This window comes from Chiloscyllium plagiosum, unplaced genomic scaffold (assembly GCF_037043375.1).
Source record: "Chiloscyllium plagiosum isolate Xiang-an unplaced genomic scaffold, Cpla_swu_hap1 HiC_scaffold_22, whole genome shotgun sequence".
NCBI classification, from domain to species: domain Eukaryota; kingdom Metazoa; phylum Chordata; class Chondrichthyes; order Orectolobiformes; family Hemiscylliidae; genus Chiloscyllium; species Chiloscyllium plagiosum.
Window position 1 is genome coordinate 30,296,624 of NW_028270160.1, and position 6,108 is coordinate 30,302,731.

Here is a 6,108-nt window from a genome sequence, read left to right on the forward strand (position 1 = left end):
CCTCACCAAGAAGCAACTTCATTTCCAAAGCAGAAGCTCATTAAAATTTCTCACCACTGGCAGTCAGAACTGTATTGTTGGCTACAAAAATGACAATATTCACCTCTCAATTTGCCATCCACTGTGTTATAGGTAGAGACTGACCAGGCTAGGGTATTTATATTGTCTCTCTGGTCAACGGTGGTTTGCCACATTACACAGGGTAACATTCACTGAATACACATACCTTTGTAAGTTCTGCATTTAAATACTGAGATGGCACCAATAGCAAAGACATGCACTGCTCAATTTTATGCCAGTGTGCGGTACATTTCATTTTATTTGGAGATGCACATATATTTTATGCATAGAATACTATGTGTGACAAGCTGAATGCATCTCTGATCATTTCTCTTGATCATTTGTTTGTAAATCTATCATCTCTTTTTGTTATGTGTTATATTAATATTTTTATGAACAGCAGTGGTAAAAGATTCTTCCTATATACTTGACAAATTCAATAAGCTGAATGTATTCCTCTACAGGGTATTGCGGTGAAAACTCAACAACAGGTTAGTAAGAGTTTAACTGATTTGATTGAATTTTTGGTTTGTATATTTGGAGATACTATGTCATAATAATTGATCTTAATAACCATACTCAGAAAATGACATTGCTGATTTGTTATGGTCTTTGTATATTATGTCTAAATCCTCCATGTTACCTCTGTAGACTAGAGATCACCTGAAACTCTGCTGCCCATTCTTTGTTTGAGTTATAACTGGCCATTCGACATAAAGATGCAGTGAGACCAGATCTCCACCATTCCTAGTGTGGAGATAAATTTCTAGCTATCTAGATTGCTATCTCTGGCCAACTTTTGCAGTTTCTTTCTCAAGCGAAGACCCAACAGACATCGATCACTTCATCAAGAAATTGCCTGGTCTCAGGTTTCTTTAATCCTGTTCAAAAACATGACATGATTTTGGAGCTTGAACAATTATGGAATCACCAATCAGCATACCATCTACATGAGATGGATTTGGAGCAAGAGAAAGTCATTTAGCCCGTTGAGCCACTTCCACAATTCAACACGAACGTAAATTGCCTTGACCATCACAAAACCCTAACCATTACCCATGATTCCTTTGTAGACCAGAATTGGACTAAATTACCTTGAATGTATTCAATGACTCACTGCTCTGAGGTATGGGGTTCCAAAGAGCAATTGCCTTTCCGAAAAATGAATTTCTTCTCAGCTCAGTCCTATGTGTTTATTCTAAAATTACCCCTTTTTTTTGGTTTATCCAACAAGGGGCAACATCATAGTCTAAGTTTTATGGGTTAATTGTGGGAGAGAAAGTGGTCATGTATATGGCTAAATTAGCTTACTCTGGTGTTGATGGTGTGCCTGTGGGAATGAACCCAGTATTATGCCAGACTCAAGTGTGTCAGGGGCCATCTGTTGCTCCATTTCATTGTGGTACACCAGCAATACTAGGTGTGGCCTTCTCTCCTGGCGTGACATAGAACTGCTGGCCTTCGATTGATTGCTTCTTCATGAGTCGGTCTTCCTCCTTGAGAACATAAAATGCCACTGCCTAGTAGGCTATGGACTAAATGCAGGTTCAGTGGGATTAGTATAGTTTAGCATAGACGTAGACATGGTGGGCTGAATTGACTGTTTCTATTCTGTATAACTCTTTCTATGGAGGTCTTACTTCATACAAATCAAAGGGCCAGCTCGTGAAATACTAACATGAATCGACCTTGTCAACTGGAGTTGAGCTCACCTCAGTAATTATGCTGTGGGACTCCATCCTTGGTGTGCAATCTATCCCTACCATTCTTGCTGGTATTGAACCTATAGCGGAACCTTCTTATATACTTTTTTAATCATGTCTTTTAATGTAATTTTCTATTCCTTCTTAACCATATGCTTGTCTGCCTTCTACTATTTTGTCTACAAATCTCACCACTCTGTAGCTGAGGATATTTTTTGAATTGTCTGTTTGTTTTCTTGATGGCAATGTAATATTGAATGTTTTGGCATTGCCTATCCCTCAGCTGGAAAGTCTTGAACCTTGAACAAGGCAACAGCTGCCAATTCCACATTTTCCTCCCTGTTTGAAACCCAGCAGTCAGATCGGTGCCCCTGTTATAGTACTGGTTCAACAGTTAATAAAGTCATAAAGGATATCCTTTCTGAATATGCTGCATGATAGCAGCATTAATTTCAAGCAATTGGCATAAAGTTATATCAGACCGAATAGTCTTTTTTCTTTAATGTTGTAGGAAAAGATCACATAATGTTTGAGGCTTGAAGAGGTATGGCAAATATTCCTGTTACTAATGCATTATTTTTTATATTTTGACCGTGCTTTCTGGAACAGGGACACCAGGTATGTAAAACATCTTCAAAGAAATGCCTTCATCCACTTTTCAATGATTAAAGTTCATGTCGTTTTTCTGAAAATTGTAATCTGTAACCTTGTTTATAATCAACATAACTTCAGACCTAACTCAGCGTTCACTATCTAACAGAAGTCGGTTCATGCCGATATAACTGTGGAGGATATTCATCAGGATGTTCCTGTGATTACAACTGTGCTTACTATGGCAACTGCTGCCCGGATTTCTGTTATCAGTGTTCTTACATTAATTCTGGTAAGAGGACTTCCAAAAAATAAAGTATTAATGAAATATATAGTGTGTGTATTTTGATTATAAAGCAGTTATTAATTAAAGAATAGGGTGTTAAGAAAGATTGTTGCTGTTTTTGTGAATTAGTCTGGTTTAATACTGTTGATGTGCAATTTGTTTCTTCCACAGTGTATGTTGTGTTCCATGATATGGTTTTGTACCATTGTAAAAAAAAATCCTGCTTAGTCTGAAACAGAGTGGCAGCAAAATTTGATTCCATATCACCCAATGTGCTAACGACTTGATACAGACTTGATTTTGGTGAGAGCATTGAGCAGACATTAGGAGAGTGTACTGGAAATAAGCAAAGTAGATGGATCACAATGTCAGTCAGTGTATAACACAGATTTGACTTCAGTCTATATGTTTGATCACTTTAGTCCTTGTCACAGTCCTTGCTCAGACTCATGGAGCTGGATACACATTTAGATTAGATTAGATTAGATTAGATTAGATTACTTACAGTGTAGAAACAGGCCCTTCGGCCCAACAAGTCCACACCGCCCCGCCGAAGCGTAACCCACCCATACCCCCTACATTTACCCTTTACCTAACACTACGGGCAATTTAGCATGGCCAATTCACCTGACCTGCACATCTTTGGACTGTGGGAGGAAACCGGAGCACCCAGAGGAAACCCACGCAGACACGGGGAAAACGTGCAAACTCCACACAGTCAGTTGCCTGAGGTGGGAATTGAACCCAGGTCTCTGGAGCTGTGAGGCAGCAGTGCTAACCACTGTGCCACCGTGCAGTGATAGGAACAACCACCCATCAGCCCGACATAAAAACATTGTCAACTATTTGCCTGATACTATTATTATGATATCAGCTGATGATAATCCTGGATGTGTCAGACCTTAGAGTGAAACCTGGTTTGACAGACCATCAGTTTTATTTTTGCAATTTTGTGATTGTGGTCATCGGATACTGAACATAATTCCATGGGCTGCCAATGTACTTTGAACAAAAGGACGTAAGTTTATTACACAAAAGAAAGGAAAAAAGAAACAAAGATTTATGATTACATATTGCACTGACAAGTTTTAGATTTTAAATTTTAAGAGTTAAATGATGCCTCAATACTAAAAGTAGGATCTCTTAAGACATGAGGCAATGTTAATCAAAACACTTCAAGAAGGGCTTGGGGTGGAAAAGGAATACGTTTCGATGAAGCCATCTCTCATTCTTTGAAACTCTAGAGAACACAGGCATAACTTGCCCAATCTCTCTTTGTAAGACAGTCCCATCACTCTGGGAATAGGTCTAGCGAACCTTTGTTTCACTCCTTCAGAGACAATAATATCTTTCCTGAGAAAAGGAGGCCAAAACCGTACACAGTACTCCAGATGCAGTTTAATCAAGCACGAATACAATTGAAGACTCCACTACTCTTGAATTTGGATCATTGTTAGCCACAGATGAGGTGCTGAAAGACTGGAGGTTGGCTAACATGGAGCCATTGTTTCAGGAAGGTGGTACGGAAAAGCCAGCGAACTACAGACCAGAAAGCCTCACATTGGTGATGGGCAAGTTGTTGGAGGGAATCCAAAGTGACAGGATTTACATGCATTTGGAAAGGCAAGGGCTGATTAGGGATAGTCAACATGGCTTTGTCCGTGGGAAATCATAGCTGAAACTTTATTGCTGGAACAGCACAGCAGGTCAGGCAGCATCTAGGGAACAGAAGATTCGACGTTTCGGGCACATGCCCTTCTTCATTCATTCCTGAAGAAGGGCATGTGCCCGAAACGTCGAATCTTCTGTTCCCTAGATGCTGCCTGACCTGCTGTGCTGTTCCAGCAATAAAGTTTCAGCTTTGATCTCCAGCGTCTGCAGACCTCACTTTCTCCCCGTGGGAAATCATGCCTCACTAACTTGAATGAGTCTTTTGAAGAAGTAACAAAGAGGATTGATGAAGACAGAGCTGTGGATATGATCTATATGGACTTCACTAAGGCATTCGACAAGGTTCCTCAGGGTAGACTGGTTAGCAAGGTTAGATCACATGGAATACAGTGAGAATCCAGCCATCCGGATACAAAACTGGTTTGAAGGTAGAAAACAGAGGGTGGTGGTAGAGGGTTGCTTTTTGGACTGGAGGCCTTCAGCCAGCAGTGTGCCACAAGGATCATTGCTGGGTTCATCTCTTTTCATCATTTATATAAATGGTTTGGATGTGAACATAGGAGGTATAGTTAGTAAGTTTGCAGATGACACCAAAATTGGAGATGTAGCGAATAGCAAAGAAGGTTACCTCAAAGTACAACAGAATCTTGATCAGATGGGCCAGTGAGTTGAGAAGTGACAGATGAAGTTTAATTTAGACAAATATGAGGTGCTGCATTTTGGAAAGCCAAATCTTAGCAGGACTTATACACTAGATGGTAAGATCCTCGGGAGGCTGCTGAACAAAGAGACCTTGGAGCACAGGTTCATAGCTCCTTGCAAAAGGAGTCGCAGGCAGCAAAGAAGGTTACCTCAGATTACAACGGAATCTTGATCAGATGGGCCAATGAGCTGAGAAGTGGCAGATGGAGTTTAATTCAGATACATGCGAGGTGCTGTATTTTGGGAAAGCAAACCTTAGCTGTTCTTATACACTTGATGGGAAGGTCCTAAGGAGTGTTGTTAAACAAAAAGACCTTGGAGTGCAGGTTCATAGCTCCTTGAAAGTAGAGTCACAGGTAGATAAGGTAGTGAAGAAGGCGTTTGGTATGCTTGCCTTTATTAGTCAGGGTATTGAGTAAAGCAGTTGAGAGGTCATGTTGTGCCTGTACAGGGCAATGGTTAGGCCACTGTTGAAATATTGCATGCAGTTTTGGTCTCCCTGCTATTAGAATGATGTTGTGAAACTTGAACGGGTTCAGAAAAGATTTACAAGGATATTGCCAGGGTTGGAGAATTTGAGCTACAGGGAGAGGCTGAATAGGCTTGGACTATTTTCTCTGCTGCGTTGGAGGCTGAGAGGGTGACATTATAGATGTTTATAAAATCATGAGAAATTTTAATTTCTACATGCTTAAAGCCCGATTTTCAACCATCGCAGGACTCTTATCAATAATTAAATAGTTAAATTTATGTTATTGATAACAAACAAAATATTAAAATATATCAGAGTTACCACTTTATTGAAGATTCTTGCTCATTCTATGAGCTAGTGCAATTTATTTCTGAAAAAGGGAGACTTTTTTCTGCAGTATATAAAATTACATAATTGTCAAGACATATTTATGTTGGACTCAAATATTGAGACTAGGTCAGTCTGATTAACAGGGACTCGGTGCAGTTATAGGTGGCTGGCCTTTAAATCTCTTTTTTAAACCTGTTGAGTGTGTTCTGCTGCTTTACCATGAAGGATGGTGAGGTTAATTTCACTAAGAAAGAGGAGATCACTAGAGAGACAGAAATGGTAAATGCTGACAG